The sequence below is a fragment of the Strix uralensis genome, chromosome 5, assembly GCF_047716275.1.
Source record: "Strix uralensis isolate ZFMK-TIS-50842 chromosome 5, bStrUra1, whole genome shotgun sequence".
Classification (NCBI taxonomy): Eukaryota; Metazoa; Chordata; class Aves; order Strigiformes; family Strigidae; genus Strix; species Strix uralensis.
The window spans coordinates 37,994,802-38,012,567 of record NC_133976.1 but is presented as its reverse complement, the minus strand read 5'-3'; positions in this window follow the sequence as shown (position 1 = coordinate 38,012,567).

Here is a 17,766-nt window from a genome sequence, read left to right as displayed (position 1 = left end):
GGGCAGAAAGAACACCCTTCTTTCTTGTTGGAATAGCTTTTTTCCAAAACATCATATTACTCATTCACATATAATGATTAGGTTAATTTACTTGTATGAACAAATCAAATGACATAATGAAGGAAGAACCAATTCTTCTTAGCTCTGCAAGAATCCAGAGTGATTCAGTTGTAGCAGACCTGAAATTATTTCTATGAAAACCTTTTTTTTTTCATATATCTCATAAGGCTTTTTATTAGAGATAACAATTTTACCTATTTCAGTGAAGTCTGGGCTACTATGCCTTGGACTAACGACCACTATAATGTAAGCCTTAGTGTGTTCATTCAAATAACCTGATTTTTGAGAACTTCTCACCTTATTTTAGGTTGTGTAACTTCAGTATTAGTAGTGAATGCAGATTAATTGTCAGTAAGCATAATGCTGTAAAGCATAATATCATTCAATGAACTATTACGGTTGGACTCAATGATCTTAAAGGTGTTTTCCAACCTAAACGATTCTATGATTCTATGAAAACATCAGACACATTAATTACATGGAGACATAGAAGGGCTTCACATTCTTTGGATTACTACCTAACATGACTTAAATAAGAACACCATTTTACTGGTGTTCTGTGGTGTAAATATTTTCATTGGTAAGTCACCTTTACATTTCAAAATTGATCTGCATAATTCTTGTTTCACTTCCAAAAAATCCTGTTATGCTAATTGTATGCTGGCCAATAGCAAGGAGATCAATGGGTCAGAGGACTTCCTGGGATGTTGCTGGAGGACAAGTCTCAGGTGGCAGGAGTGAAACATGATGTGATTCATTCTCAAACACCAAGTTTCCCTGCCGAGTACTGCCTAGTTTACAGGCAGATTTGAGTGACCTACCACTGTGGGTAGTGTGGATGACTGGGGGATCTGCAGTGAAATAGGAATTGAACCAAAACTAAGAGCTAACAAGGTTGTTACTGCTTTCAAGAAGAACAAGGGTCTTGTACAAAAAGTAGCAATTATTTGCATAAAACTGTGATCTGGGTCTGATCCAATATTTATTCCTCATGTGGTAGGGTCTAGGGTATGACTACAGCAAGAGTTTTCATGGTTCAGATATATGCCCCAAAGGGGGACAGAAAGCACTCTGCCAGGTACTTTTTATTAACTTAAATTTATTTGAGATAATTTCACTCTCTAAAAGAGAAGTTCTGGAATCCTTAAGTAAGGCAGAAATTAAAATCCTCAACAATGCTGTTTTTTGCTGTCTATGTACTTCACTGCTGGTTCTGCTTGGTCAAAAGATGTTTTTTCTGCTTTAGGCAAGAATGAGTTTGTGTTTACTATGCATGTACCAATATACTTTTGAATGCCTGGGATCAAACACCATGAAGACAGCTTATCACCCTCTTCTCAGTGCATAAGAACAGGGTAAGTAGTCATGCAGACAGAGCCTAAAATACCCTGAAAATTTTTTTCCTGAAAATTAAGTATTGCTCAAGGGTCTTCTTACTGCACTCCACAGAAAGTCAGCAACTTACAAATCCTGGGTTTCTCTGGCTGCACATAACCCTGATATACTCACTTTATTTGCCAAACATATGGGCAAGAATCTGTGTCAACATTTATTAATAAAATCAGCTCATGCTGAAAGCAGCTAGTCTAGTTTCCCTCCTCTTTAAGCATCTGAACCTACTCTTTAGGCATCCAACCCTTCTCTTTAGGCATCAAGCTGCTTGAAGAAGACTTGAGATACTTCTCATTGTTTGATTTTGTTAAATAAATAAATGAATGTGTGCATAAAAAACCCTGTAAAAACCTTGCTTTTCTTATCTATGGTATGAACTATGCAGGATTTATCTATCTTCTGTTTTTGAATAAAGAAAAGATATGTCTTTGAGGTAGTAATTTTCTTTGCTATTCTATTATTGACTTGAGTATTACTCTGTGATACCCAGATTTTTATAAAATTTTCCAAGGGTGTTCTTTACCTCCTCAGTGCTAGTTATCAGCTTCCCCCTTATCTCTGTGGGCTCACCATTCTATGAGATTTTTTCTTATATTTTTTGCCTAAGCTCTTATCTGTGCTCTTTATATTGGCACAATTTCATGGGAGGTCCCATTTTCTTCAGTTTCCAGTATCTTCTCATGAAGTCTGGGAATTTATGTATTTTGATGCTTAATTGCAAAACTGAAGGAACTTTATTCCTTTTTGCTTTATGTTTCATTTACCAAGATGAAAGCTTTCGTAATAACACTTTGCACTATTGCCTTACTTTTTCTTATCTCTTGAGTCCTTAATGTTTTCATCTGGCCATTTTTAGAAGTCTGTAAATACCTTAAGCAGCCTAAGAAGTTACTATGTGTAGGTTAATTCCTGGCTGAATAATTCCAGATGTACTGATGATTAATTAGATCACTTCACTCTCTTGAGGTTGCAGTTGAGTGATTTTCTAAGGTGCTGGAGAACGGATCCTAGAATATGAGTCATAGATGTAGCCTAGCAAACACAATCTTTTTGTTCAAAATCCTTCATTCTCCAATCATCATTCAGATCCAGTCCTAACAATATGCTGGCTATCGAAGTCCACCTTTATGGCCTCACTGAAATTCTCTTCCTTTTCCCTTTCTGTTTCCAACATTTACTGTGGCCTCCCCAAAATATTCAGAGGATTGTCCTTGTGTGCGGGTGCATATAGAGGTTATTATTAATGTTCTCTTCAGGGTACCTTTGATACAAACACACCTTCTATCAGTATCTAACAGTTCATCTTTTACAACGAAGGGCAAATAACAAAATAATGAAAATTTTGCCCCTTTCCTACTGACAGTCCTCAGGAGCAATATAAAGGCTGTGCATGTGTCACCTTCGGGTATTTTCCACTGGTCTGCAAATTGGTTTATTGTAATAGGATACTGCTGTATTTATCTTTGCTATTATTTATTACTGTTATTATTTTAAAATACTCGGTCTTTCTGACAGGGTGCCTTAGTCCTTTAATGTTTATAGAGATAAATATATGTTGGCTGACTCACCACACTGGAGTTTACTAGACTTTCTGATTTCCAGGTAGACTTCTCTGCTGTTAGCCAGCTAGGATGGTTATATGTTGGTGAACACTGGCACCTGTAAGTGTGCTGGTATTCAATTCTTTGAATAAAATGGCCTTTATCAATTTCAAAGATAAGGGATAAGCAATATGCAAGGCAGTTTTTTGTCTGTTGCAAACACTGATATTACTCTTTCGTCCTTGTTTATTGAGAGGAAAGGAATATTTCACCCTTCCTTACTGTGTAAGGAAGACTTTCTTGCAGTGCCAGCCTAGATTAACTTGAGGGAACCTGTCCGAATATTCATGAGAGATTCAATTCTCAAAACCCTTGCTTAGAGACATAACTCAAGTCACGGGAATTATTAACCCAGAAGCACAAGATAATTAGAGATCTTTCAAAAATTACATGTTTATGTTTCATTAATTAATGTAATGTTGCTCAAGACAGGGAAACAAAGGAATAAATTATAAGGAGCAATAAAAAAATAGAAAAATTTAATCATTACATTTCAATCTATTTGAGTTATGTGCAGCTCTCGATCAGGTTCAGCTTCAGGGTGAGGAAAGAAATGGACACCATTTTGTGCTCTTTCCTTCAGACATCTTGGTTCACACAAATTTGACTCTTCTGGAGCTGGCTTTGTAATTTCTAAAGTGCCCCATGAAACCCAGTGAAATCCCAGACCTGACTTATTACTGCAACAATGTGACATTGAAACATTCTTTGATATGAAGGTTTATCACCCAAATGTAAATGTGGACATGAAAATTTTTATGTTCAGTGGTAAAGTCCTATGTACAGAGCTAACACTAAAGAGACTTGCTATCAGAAGGACGCTACAGCATTTAACTTAGCATCCTCTAGCCTCCAAATGATGCAGGAAGAAATACAGATGTGAGTTAGCTGCTGGAGAGAGACTTAAAGCAGGTCATGTTACTAGTGGTTAAGAGGTAGCTTATAAAATGTACTTGTTTACAACATCCCTGAGAATTGCCTGAAATGCTAGGGGTCATGGCTAGACCTAAGTCACCTCTATTTGACAGACTAGCCTGGCCTGCATCTTCCTTTGTTTATTGTTACATCATTGTCAGGCAAGGTCTCTGAAGAGATCAGGCTCTCTATCATACACTTGGTATGCAGATGGTTGGTTTAGCAGCCACACAGCAGGAAGCCTAGCTTCCCGTTGATGCGTGTGTTGCATTCAGATTATCCAAAGTGTTTAGCAAATAAGTCCCAAAGAGTATTCCCCTGCACTTTTTCAGTCATAGCATTTCCCTCCTAGGTGGATTGTTTCTCATAGTGTCTCAGTTATTTACCATGCAGACTGCTTTAAATGCCTAGCTACCTATTTACAGGAAATTAAGAGGAAGGTAGTATCCCCTGCCAAACTCAACATAATTGGCCCATGGGTTAATCTGGGAAATAAACAGGTAGAGAGATACATCCAACATGATCTTCCACTTCTCATTTCCTTAGCAATCAGTGCTAAAGAGAGCATCTGTGCCAAGGGATGTGCCATCTCAGCTAGACAAGACAGGTCATATTTATCAGTTTTCTCAGAAGTGGTATCTGACACATCTTTTATTCTTTTTACCCTCAAATTCCTCCTGCCTAAGAGCAACCCTGGCTGCCAACTCTGCAGGGAGTCTGAGTGATCAGGGCTTCCTGGGCTGGCTGCACATCCAGCAGCACCTGTTTGAGAGGTACCATGGGGGACCTTCTTGGCACATGATGCATGAACCAGCTTGGGTGTGTGTCCATGCTGGTTTGGGAGCTGGCGTGAAGTGGGACACTTCAGATCCTGAGATCTCCTGTGTAGAAACAGCTCTAAGACCTGAACCCACACACAAGGCACATTGAAACTGTCCGGGGGCTCCTGTTTATGCTCACCCTAGGTATGAGCCACCAGACTATCCCAGGCAAAGCAATAGAAGTAGACTTCTTCAGGTTTCAGAGGCCTCTAGAGCTTCAGAGAATGCATAGTGATTGCAATGAGATCTGTGGGTGCGTTTTAGTTTTAGCTGTAATTCATTGCATATTATTTATGTGCATCCATGTTATTTATATGCATATACATTATTTACATTCATTATTTATAGGTAATAATGTGCCTATTGCATATTATTTATTTATATATCTCTTATATTCACTGTTATGAGATATTCATACTGTGGTTGCTACAGATTCTGATGGAAATCCAGAATAGCAATGTCTGTATAATTTTTAATTGGTCATCTGAAAGAAGAGTCTTCAGTCTCTAATTACGAAAATGGAAGCTCACTGTGCCTCATTAGTAATACCACAATGAACTTCACTAGCCTGACAGTTCTTGTGTGTCTCATCTTCAGCTTTATCAGCATTATTTTTAACAGGCTACATATATTCTTTCAGACACTTCTTTCTTCCACTTCAATCAAGGGATAGCAAGATAAGGTTTAAAATACCTTTTCAAGAATTAAAGAAACAACAGCTGTTTGCCCTTTATATGTTACTGTCAAGGTGACAGTTTCGGATCAGCTGTAAGGGTCCCTTTATTGTATAAGATATGAAGATTTCAGATTTGATTTGTGTCAATATGTATCTGGAGGATCAGAGGAGAGGGTGATTGTTAAATGACAACATTTTTACTAGCTTTTGATTGCACTGGAACCAGCCTAATCATTTAATTTAAGAAAACAGCAGAAGATTAGGCACAGCTAACTCACACAGCTAGGACAGATTTAGGTTGGGCATTCCAGAATTGTAAGGCAGTATGAAAGGAACTACATATCTTTTGAGCTGGAGGTGAAGACACTAATATAGAAAATATGGTTTGTAAAAGAAGGCAAGCTGACTGCCATAGGCATATGCTGCTATATGACAAGCCTTCAAAGAAGGGTCTCTGAATCTGCTGTACACATCACTGGGGAGCTGGTAGAGGTCTGAAAAGAAGGATGGGAGAGTGAGTTTGGTGCTGTGTGGAAAAAAAAAAAGAGTGAGAATGTTTAGCGTGAACCTCTGGAAAATATATCACTTCAGCACGATTAGAATAACTAAATAAACAAACCTTCAAATCACAAGACCTGGACCCATTTCAGAGGTGGTTGTATGAGAATATAAACAGGCTTCTGGTGATGCACAAGCTAGCTTGGACAGTGTAGTCTGTTACTGCTAGTCACATTTGTTAATACTATTCCTTTAAACCTGACCATATAATCAGGTGGTGAGGTGCTATGGATTTACCTTAATAATCCCAAGAGAGTTGTGCAAGTTCTTAGCTGGCTGTAGACCTTATGAATGACGATATATTGGATCCATTTGTGACAAGGGCTGGCCTCAGCAGTAGCTGTAGGTAGTCTCTGACTTGGAAAGCCCAGGCTTCTAAAACAACCTTCCTTCAGGTCTGCGTGACATTTACACCAGGGTACAAGTGGTGTGGAGTGGAGACTGGAGGCTCTAATTAGATGCAGTACTGATGCAGAAAGATACTCGACCTGGTATGCCCTATTTTTCCCATTTTGAAAACTGCTGTTTGTGTGGGAAATTGCAGTCTTGTATTTACATAGTGGAAATGGCTTTTCCATGAAAGCAAAAAGCAAACAAGGATCTCTCAGGGATAGTTGTGTGTCTTCACAGCGGAGCTATGAGTAGGTGATGCAGGAAAAAAAAGCAATTAATGAAAAGACCTAGCTGGATAGCAGAGCCACTCATTGATCAGAAATTGTAGGATGAGAACAAGGATGTTTGTCCAAGGACTGTTGTAGGAATGTTTTTCAGAGCTCTTGCTCCTCTGAAATGAACTAATGGGAATATGTCTTGGGATGCTTTAATTTGTGCAGACATTGCCATAAGAACTGCTTGTCTTTTTCCACACAGTATCTCTCTGCCCTTCACAGTTTGGCAAAGCACTTAGTGACCAGAGACATGGGGGCAAGTCAGGAGAGAGGGAACTTGAGAACATAATTGCACAAGCTTCACATTTGAAAGGACTCAGTGAATTTTATGCTGTAAAATGCTGAAGAATGAAGACTGATTAATTCAGTAACTAACTATAGCCCAGAATTGACCAAATCTGCTGCTACAGCTGCAGAATAAACAGTGTAGCACATGCATTGCAGAACTCCATCTTTCTAACATGTCCAGCTCAATGCACAACCCTCTTTCTGAAGGATTTTCTTTGTCAGACCCTAGATCCTTCCATTTAAGACAGTTAGAATGACTTCAGTGTACAATTAGAAGTAAAAGGCTCCTGACCAATGATGCTTCACTTGTGGTGAAAGATTTTCTTGTGGAGGAGAGTTCTCCTGGATTTAGGTCTGACAAGCCATATAAAGAGCTTCCGTTAGAGGTGGAAAAAGCAGAGGCATTCAGGAGAGAGTTTTCATTTCCATTTAGGTAGAGAGAGAGAACTCAAATAGGAATGTGTTTGTGGAGAAAGAAACAACCAAGATCAGCTGGGAATGTCTAGTGCTTGTGCAGATGGATATAGAAACTGGGAGATAATTTAGCTGGTAAAGAACTGTCCTGCTGCTCAGAAATTAGGATTTTTTTCTTTTATTCTTTGTGAGAAGCAACAGTTCCTTTCTCAGAAACTGCAAAAACAAGGACACAGGATCAAGAAACCCTGAAGTCTCAAAAATACTGGTTCTTATTTCTTAGCCACAAGCTTCTAGTTTAAAATAATTGGCAGGTTTGAGGTACGGGAAGAGATTTTCCCTGAGGTTAGGCAAGTAGATGTCATCGTATGTTTCTGTCTTGTAAAACTCATTGTGTAACTGGAGGTCTGGCTTGTTCCCTAGTATCACCTGGGAATATTTTGCTTGTCAAAACACCCACAAATGCATTTTAATAGATCAAGAACCTCCCTCTCCCTATAACCTTACTCTCCTCTCATCTGCCTCCACTTGAGAGAGTTTGTGAAATGATCTTGCAAGAAAAAAAATCTATAATGTGGCAACCATAATTACATCCAAACATCAAACATCCTGCAATGTTCTAGAGGGTGAGGGGAAAAGAAAAATGAGTCTGGCAGAAAAGAAGTGATGTTTCATACAGCTCAGGTTAAGACACTCATCTAGTAGATCATGAGCTCTACTCTAAGCACTTAAATGCTAATTAGGGAAGTAATGTTTCCAGGTTTCTGGAGTCAGAAGGCTTTGGGAAATAGAAGGCTACAGGGGTGGCTTCTGTGAGAAGCTGCTTGAATCTTCCCCTATGTCCAATAGAGACAATGCTGGTCAGCTCCAAGACAGACCCACTGCTGGCCAAGGCCGAGCCCATCAGCAATGGTGGTAGCGCTTCTGTGGTAACGCATCTAAGAAGGGGGAAAAAAGAAACACCAACTGCAGCCAGAGAGAGAAGTGAGAAGATGTGAGAGAAATAACTCTGCAGACACCAAGGTCAGTGAAGAAGGAGGTGCTCCAGACACCAGAGCAGAAATTCACCTGCAGCCTATGGTGAAGACCGTGGTGAGGCAGGTTGTCTCCCTGCAGCCTATGGAGGTCCACGGTGGAGCAGAGATCCACCTGAAGCCCATGGAGGACCCCACACTGGAGCAGGTGGATGCCTGAAGGAGGCTGTGACCCCATGGGAAGCCTGTGCTGGATCAGGCTCCTGGCAGGACCTGTGACCCTGTGGAGAGAGGAGCCCACACTGGAGCAGGTTTGATGGCAGGACTCGTGACCCTGTGGGGGACCCACGCTGGAGCAGTCTGTGCCTGAAGGACTGCACCCTGTGGGAGGGACCCACGCTGGAACAGTTCATGAAGAACCGCAGCCCATGGGAAGGACTCACACTGGAAAAGTTTGAGGAGGACTGTCTCCCATGGGAGGGACCACACTGGAGAAGAGTGTGAGCAGTCCTCCCCCTTGGGAGGAAGGAGCCGCAGAAAAAGCATGTGATGGACTGACCACAACTCCCATTCCCTGTCCCCCTGCACCACTGGCAGGGGAGGAGGTACAGAAATCAGGAGTAAAGTTGAGCCCAGAAAGAAGGGAGGAGTGGGGGGAAGTTGGTTTTATTTCTCACTACCCTACTCTGATTTGATTTGTAAGAAATTAAGCTAATTTCCCCAAGTTGAGTCTGTTTTGCCCTTGATAGTAATTGCTGAGTGATCTTCCTGTCCTTATCTCAATGCACAAGCTTTTTGTTATATTTTCTCTCCCCTGCCAGCTGAGGAGGGAGAGTGATTGAGCATCTTTGGTGGATACCTGGCATCCAGCCAGGGTCAACCCCCCACAGTCCTTTTTGGTGCCCAATGTGGGACATGAGGAATTTGGGAAAGGATAGTAATTAGGAGCGGTAACAGGCAAAACATGGACTGAACATAGCTAGAGAGTAAAGAGCGAAATGATCACAGGGAACTTCTGTTGTAATTGTGGTGAAGGGATGAGAGGTGGGTTGTGTGTAACTTGTCCACTGGTTTGGTGTTGTGATGTTATTTTGATTTTGGTGTGGGGAACTCTTTTTGTTGATGTGAGTGAAGTTTTTGAAGATTATGAAGAGTGTGTGATGAACGTGGATTTTGATGATAATTCTTACATATGTGATTCACAGAGCCAAGGGGTAGAATGGTAGCAGAGCATCATTTCAATCCATCGACCTCTGGGTTATGGGCCCAGCATGCTTCCATGTGGAGACGTATTTAATTTATCTTCCTACTCTGACTAGAGCTAAACTTTAGCCTAATTTTCAATACCTCAACCAGTGTGATCTTTTGTGATCATTTCTAGATGTTGAGGTTAAAAGTTCACTGCTTTTGCTGCCTGTCATCCATGATAATTTTTCTCAAGTCATCTTTCTTTCACATTTTTTGTGCTCAAATTACAGTAAAAATTCTAACTTTTAAAGCAAGATTGTTATATATCCCCTAGCAGGATTTAGGAATAAGGTTTAATGCTTTATAAAGTATATTAACATCACTAAAACCCCTCTAGCATTCTTTGTATACATTCCCTCTTTGATGTCTAGGTAAGGAGCAGTCTTTTATCCATGTAAAGCACTCGGCGTACTGAAGCTGTGGGGTACGACTGGAGTCTCCTGCAGAACTCCAAAGAGCCTGCAGTACAGGCCCTGATGCTGGCTGTAGGCATCACACTCTTTAATTCTCCCTTTGGTGTTCAGTTTTCATGGTTTGTTCCTTTTATATTGAATGTCAGGTTTCTGGAAATACATTATTTCACATATAAATGCACAGATCCTGAACTGACTGTTCCTGCCTGTCCGAAGTTTAGGAATTAATACAAAGCCTTCTGCTGGCTTCCAAAACTTAGTCAGTGGGACAGACATCATTTGATCATCTTCCTTACAGAAGGTTTGTTCTTTGATATTACCATAAAAAACCAAAAAACTGGCACAGTGGAGCTGTCACCAAGGCTTTAACAAGCCTTCTTCTCTGGGAAGTGAGTCTCACTCCCTGCCATGAGAGGAGTGTCTCCTATCTGCATTGCCCGAGCCTGTCCCTTGCCTGCATCGGAGTAAAATCTGTGTTAGCTGTTCTGCTCAGGGAAAATGTTCAACTTCTCAAACCTCTTGTTGAGCCTCTGTGCTAGGACTAAGCGTTGGTGCTATAAGGTTGATATATCTCACCACTATGTAGGCACTGGTTTTCCACAACATGGAGGAGACTGATGGCTGCCAAGTGATGGACCAGTGTGTCTGACTCTCTGTTCCTGAGCAACAGCCCTGGCCATCATTTATGGCCACCTCCCCATCAGTAAATGGGCATTTTGGCCCTGGATAGCATTACACATCTGAATGAACAGCAGAGGAGTCAGTATTTGTGGATGTAAAGGCTCTAAGTGCTCTGTTGGGAAGTGTCCCTGCTATTCTACAGCAGCATTGCCTCTCCCAGCCTGTGCCAGTGGAGAGGAGGTTAGCCATACCCTCTGGGGCCTCATCACCTTGACCCCACAGATTTGCTGTGATGGAGGCCTCAGAGGCCACCAGCTGCAGCCACCATGGGAGGAAGGTCTGCATTTGACAACACTACTGGACTGTACAGCTGGTTTTGCTTACTGTGGGTGGCTGATTCAGGCTAGATGTCTGCAAACAAGACTGAACCACCTCCAGGGGTTCATACTACATGACAGCAAAGAGCATGTGCAATGTGCCCAGAAGCACATCATGGGGCACGGAGCATGTGAATGTGCAGAGCCCCTCGGGATCATTTTGGAGGCCTGTGTTTGGTGGAAGAAGCCAAATGCTGTTATCTTGACCGTGTTGTTTATAGAGAACAGTTCCTTAAAGACCCCTAAATTTGTCATCTCTGACACAGGTAATTGATGTACTATGAAAGCACCCAGGAGCCACAATTTGTCCTCACATTTGAAGACTGCTGGCTGTTGCTGACACACCTTGTGGTATCACATCCTGTTATGTATTCCATCTTTTTTTCCAGGTGATAAATCTCAGGTTGCAGCAGGCAAGCTGCCCCTGGCTGACTCTCTTCCATCCTGCTGCAGTAGCAATGGGGACCAGGAACCAAGCTGCCCCTCTGTGGGCTGGGCTGGACTGAAGCTGTCTGGCCACATCGAGGTGGTGGTGGGTGCTTCATTTTGGCAAGCCGTATGGCTCTGTGAATGACAACATGTGCCGCTGCTTTCTGGGGTGTCAAGAGAGACCCCCAGCTGGAGCAATGTCCCCCCACTTCTGGCATGCAGACACCAGAGCCTCCTTCCTCCCCTGTCTGGTGTTTACCTCTTGGAGCTGCCATGCTCCTCTCCATGGCCATGAGGGTGTTTCTGCCTGATGCTGAGGGTACATCTGACGTGGCCTGGGGTGGGGTGGTAACTGGGGTTTTGTGCTCCAAAGTACATTAGTCAGTGGTGTGGAAGTGTTCATGCATGCATCACACAAATTTAGAGGAAATGTCCATAGATGATGTAGCTGGCTTTTTAGAGATGGTAGAGGTGTTCAGTACTTGCTCTGTGGGAGGTCAGAGATGCTCTGACTGGCTTCCAGACATTGACTTGGATATTACTTACCTCCCAGAAAGCTCTTTTGTAATATAAACTGTGCAAGGTCTGGTCTGAGACCTCTAGATCATGGGAAAGTGGATAAAGAACTCTCGGCTACCAGTAGATGATGGGCATGGGGACATGGGATGAGAGGCCAGCAGTCTGACTGGCACAGGGCAGATGGGAAGCTCCCAAGTTGAGCCAGAACCCTGCTTCTCAGGGGAGAGAGCATACTGAGCATTTTGCTTCACTTCTGCAGAGAGCTGGCTGCAGCCCTGGACTCCTTAACCAGGTATCTGCTTTTAGATGATATTCCTTGAAAAGCTGAAGCGACTAGAGCTTCAAGGAGAGAGGTTGAGGCAGACTTTCCAGGGACCCGTCCTGCTCTTTCCTAAGCACATTGCTGGGGCAAATGCCGCTGTTTGTCTCAGAGCTGTGCAGGGGAAGTGCTCCTACTTGAAAATCAATTCCTGGACCTTGATAGTGCCCCATTAAGCAATATGGGAGACCAGGGAATAGAGATATCATGGCTGTGTTTTCATTTTGGGACCAACTAATGAATAATGTCACTACTGTTCCTGTGCTGCTGTTGTTTCCCCTAATGGCATACTGATTTAATAATGTTAATGGTCTTCCACCTAAAATAGGGTTTACTGGGATTAAAGTCAGTTTCTGCTCAGGATGTATAGGCTATGTTTTGGCCACTATACAGGAATATATCATGGTTACCCTCAACTATGTTCTTAAAAGGGGTGTTCAAACTTTGCCTCTACAGATGAATTGCATCCTCTCGGAATAATATAGAAAAGGGTACAGTTAAAGCAACGTGTTTCAAAAGTTAATGGCTTAAAAGTTCTTTCAAAGCATTTTACAATTTTGACTGTACCTATGAAACATCCACGCAGTGTAAAAGGAGCAAAAGAAATATCCCTATGTCTTGATTGTAGGCCAAGGAGACACCAATTTATCTCTTTACTTTGTTTAACTTGCTGCTTGCAATAATTAGTCTGGTAATATAAAGTTTCTCCATCAAACATGCAAAGCACATTAATAATGTATTTCAATCTTAAGATATGCACTCAAAATATGTTTATAAATTAGTTTTGCGTCAAACTGTCAAGCTTCCTGCAATTAAGTACAGAACGCTACTAAATGCAAAATCCCAGTAGTGCTGGGATTCATCTCAGTAGAATAGACTTTGCTGGAGGACTCTACTGAGGCACAGCATAAAATTCAATACACAAAGTTCAAAATAATTTAAAATTCAGTTCTGTGTGAACTGAAACATCATATGTTAAAATACTTTACTCCTCTTCCCTCAATATGTATATTTAGTACATTCACAATTTTATGCTAGCTGAATTGTTTGCTGATGGAAAAAAAAATCACATTTGTAAAATTTCGCTTTGGGAACCATCTCTGGTTTTTGGAGTAAGGCAAATGTTTCAACATGACCCTTTTTGCTGTTTGCTTTCTGTTTTTCCCTAGGGCCTTCACTTGACACAGCTGTGAAGTGGATATCTAGTAGCATTTTTGTTGTCAGTGTGAGCTGCTAGGCTCCTACTCCTGTATTTTGCTGGCCTGACATTTCCTTCTGCAAAGCTACAACCAGCTATAGACTCTGTTTGTGGACAATGAGATGTGCTGCACTTTCATTTTGCTGTATTATCCTGTCTGTCCTGCAGGCCTGCCTGGCAGAAGGTCTCTGCAGGAGGCTGTAGCCGATTCTGCAACACAAATACCTCCCACCAGGGTTGGGACACTCAGGTGCTGTGTGCTGGAGGTTGAAGGGCCAAGGGGCTGTTGGGAGTGAGGTGACCAGTGGGTGAGGTGAATGATGGTTGGCCCAAGGACTTGGTGTTGATGATGGTCATTATTTTTACAGGTCACTCTGTGGGGAAGTTTTGGATGCAGACAGGAGAACTGATGCTATCATACGTACAAGGGATAACTCACAGTGAGTCTGAAACTTCCATATAGGGAAGTGTTTTAGGAACTTCTCTGAAGATACTGTGGTGAATGAGTCCATTCCTGTTACCAGAAGAATAGCCACTGTTTTATGGAAACTTGCAAACTAAAACTGCTACAACTATAGCAACAAATTCTACTGGCAATTAAATAATTTCTGTAGTTCAGCACACTGTAAACGCAAGAAGTAAACAATGTAAAGATTTCTTAGTTTTACATTTATAAGTTTTCAGTTCAACTGTAATATGCTATGTATTTTTTTTCAACAAAAAATGGTTAGGTGAATCACTGGTTATTGCAGAGGAATGAAAAAATTCAGCCTTGTTGTGTATGGTACTTCATATAGCTGTGAACTGTTAAATTATACAGACAAGACTGCTTAGTATAACCCTCACAATGTAGAATTCTTCTGCAGACAGCATTTCTATATTAAAAATTATGATTATAGTTCTTTTAGTTGAAAACTCTGGAATTACTGGATCAGATTATACAAATTTTACTCAGGAAATGTAGCCATTGACCACAGAAATGTGTAGGCATCAGGAAGAGTGGATTTTTGAATGGGAAGTCTAATGGAGTGAAAAAAAGAATAAATAATTTTTTTCTAAGAGATTTTAAAATGGGATTAGTCCACAGCTGATACTATCAGAATAGTTCAGTATGGAGAGTTGTCAGAGAGGTCCGGGAGGCCTGTTAAAGGTGGCTCACATGTTTGAATTTGGCGATTTCTCACTGCATTTATTGCTCTCTCCCTAAGGGTGGCCTCTTCTGCTCTTCCTCTCCCTGTTGCATCCTACTCTCACCCCAAGATGCCTACAGTGTGATAGTGTGCCAGTTGTATGGACTAGACACCTGGTGGCGTCATCTATGCATGCTCCTGCCTGATGCTCAGGATCCCATCTGAGAGAGACTGTTGGGTTTAGAATGGACTGTTTGGTCAGCACTGTCAAAGAAAACTCACGGATCTGTGTTACAGGCAGGAAAGAGAGAGAGAAAAGGCTAAGGTTCAGAAAGTGTGGGAATGCCTGGCCAGAGGTTGACTTTTATGGTAGCAGTGCTGAGTTTTGTCATGAGAAGGGGGACAGATGTGTCATGTGCATCCGTATGTTTTGTCCACACATATATAATATTTCAAGAGTGCTGCTTCTTCTCTGAGCTCTTCCCTTGGCCCTCGTCTCTCTCGTCACCTAAATCTCCTCCTTCTTCCCAAAGTCTGGAAATACTAGTGAATCTCTCTAGTGAGCATGTGCAAGCAAGAACAAAAAAGACAAATTCACGGTCCCATCAAAGACAAAGCAGAACAAGTGCTTTAAGAAAAAGATATATCCTCAATGCACATTCTTTCACTCAGGACTCTAGGGGAAATTTCAAGCTAAGACCCTCTCAAGCATAGAAGGCTGCATGTAAGCAGGATCTATATAGTTGATTCCTACATCTTTGATAAGATGGGTCACACCTTACAAAATGTGTATTTTGCTTTATTGACTAGAAAGGGATCCAAAGTCTTTCCTAACGATTCTGAAATCAACCATGATATATAAGATTTCCTATTTTTCATTCAAAAGAGTGTGAAATGGGTGTAGATGGTCCATTGGAGCCTGAATCTGTTCACTGAACTACAGAAGAAGCAGTCAGCTCTGGTTTAGCAAATGAAGTTCTTACAACATACTTCTTGTCAAATGAATTGCTAAGACACTTAATGACTTAGGAGTTAACAGTAATAAAAATAGGTTCAATACTCCAGACATCAGCACAACCTTCTCCCACAAATGCAAAAAGAGTGTCTATCACTGAATATATAAAAATATTTTTAATAAGGCCGGAACATTACCACTAGGTAGTTGAAATTCTTTTGAAATTGGGAGATGGTCCTGAAGGGTATAGGGGTCCAGGAAGGCTGGGCGCTCTTCAAGAAGGAAGTCTTAACAGCTCAGGAGCAGGCTGTCCCCAGGTGCTGTGAGAGAAGCAGGTGACAGAGAAGGCCACCCTGGCTAAACAGGGAGCTTTGGCTGCAACTCAGGGAGAAAAGGAGAGTTTACAGCTTTTGGAAGAAGGGGCTAGCGACTCACAGTGATTACAAAGATGCTGTGAGGCTATGCAGGGCAGAAATCAGGAGGTCTAAGCCCAGCTAGAAATTAATCTGGCTTCAGCAGTCAAGGATAACAAGAAATGTTTCCATAAGTATGTGAGCAGCAAAAGAAAGACCAGGGAGAGCCTCCATCCCCTGCTAGATGCAGGAGGAAACATGGTAACAAGTGATGAGGAAAAGGCTGAGGTGCTTAATGCCTTCTTTGCCTCAGTCCTTAATAGCAAGACTAGTTGTACTGAGGGAATCCAGCCTCTTCAACCAGAAGACAGAGACTGGGAGAACGACCCCACCGCATTCCAGGAGGAGATAGTCAGTGACCTACTGCATCACATAGACACACACAAGTCTATGGGACCAGACGGGATACACCCGAGGGTGCTGAAGGAGCTGGCTGGGGTGCTCGCCAAGCCACTTTCCATCATTTACCAGCAGTGCTGGCTGACCAGGGAGGTCCCAACAGATTGGAAATTGGCCAATGTGATGCCCATATATAAGAAGGGTCGGAAGGATGATCTGGGAAATTACAGGCCTGTCAGCTTGACTTTGGTGCCCGGGAAGCTGATGAAGCAGCTCATCCTGAGTACCATCACACAACACATGCGGGACAACCAGATGATCAGGCCCAGTCAGCATGGGTTTATGAAAGGCAGGTCCTGCTTGACCAACCTGATCTCCTTCTATGACAGGGCGACCCGCTTAGTGGATGAGGGAAAGGCTGTGGATGTTGTCTACCTTGACTTCCGTAAGGCCTTTGACACCGTTTCCCACAGCATTCTCCTGGAGAAACTGGCTGCTTGTGGCTTGGATGGGCACACACTTTGCTGGGTAAAAAACTGGCTGGATGGCCGAGCCCAACGAGTTGTGGTGAACGGACTTAAATCCAGTTGGCGGCCGGTCACGAGTGGTGTCCCCCAGGGCTTGGTTTTGGGGCCACTCCTGTTTAACATCTTTATTGATGATCTAGATGAGGGGATCGAGTGCACCCTCAGTAAGTTTGCAGATGACACCAAGTTGGGTGGGAGTGTTGATCGGCTCGAGGGTAGGGAGGCTCTGCAGAGAGATCTGGACAGGCTGGAGCGATGGGCTCAGGCCAACTGCATGAGTTTCAATAAGGCCAAATGCCGGGTGCTGCACTTGGGCCACAACAACCCCCAGCAGCGCTACAGGCTTGGGGAGGAGTGGCTGGAGAGCTGCCAGTCAGAGAGGGACCTGGGGGTGTTGATTGACAGCCGGCTGAACAGGAGCCAGCAGTGTGCCCAGGTGGCCAAGAAGGCCAATGGCATCCTGGCCTGTATCGGAAATAGCGTGGCCAGCAGGTACAGGGAAGTGATCTTACCCCTGTACTCGGCACTGGTGAGGCCGCACCTCGATTCCTGTGTTCAGTTTTGGGTCCCTCACTACAAAAAGGACATTGAATTACTCGAGCGTGTCCAGAGAAGGGCAACGAAGCTGGTGAAGGGTCTGGAGCACATGTCGTACGAGGAGCAGCTGAGGGAATTGGGGTTGTTTAGTCTGGAGAAGAGGAGGCTGAGGGGAGACCTCATCGCCCTCTACAACTACCTGAAAGGAGGTTGCAGAGAGCTGGGGATGAGTCTCTTTAACCAAGTAATAAGCGATAGAACAAGAGGTAATGGCCTCAAGTTGTGCCAGGGAAGGTTTAGACTGGGTATTAGGAAGCATTTCTTTACAGAACGGGTTGTTAGGCATTGGAATGGGCTGCCCAGGGAGGTGGTGG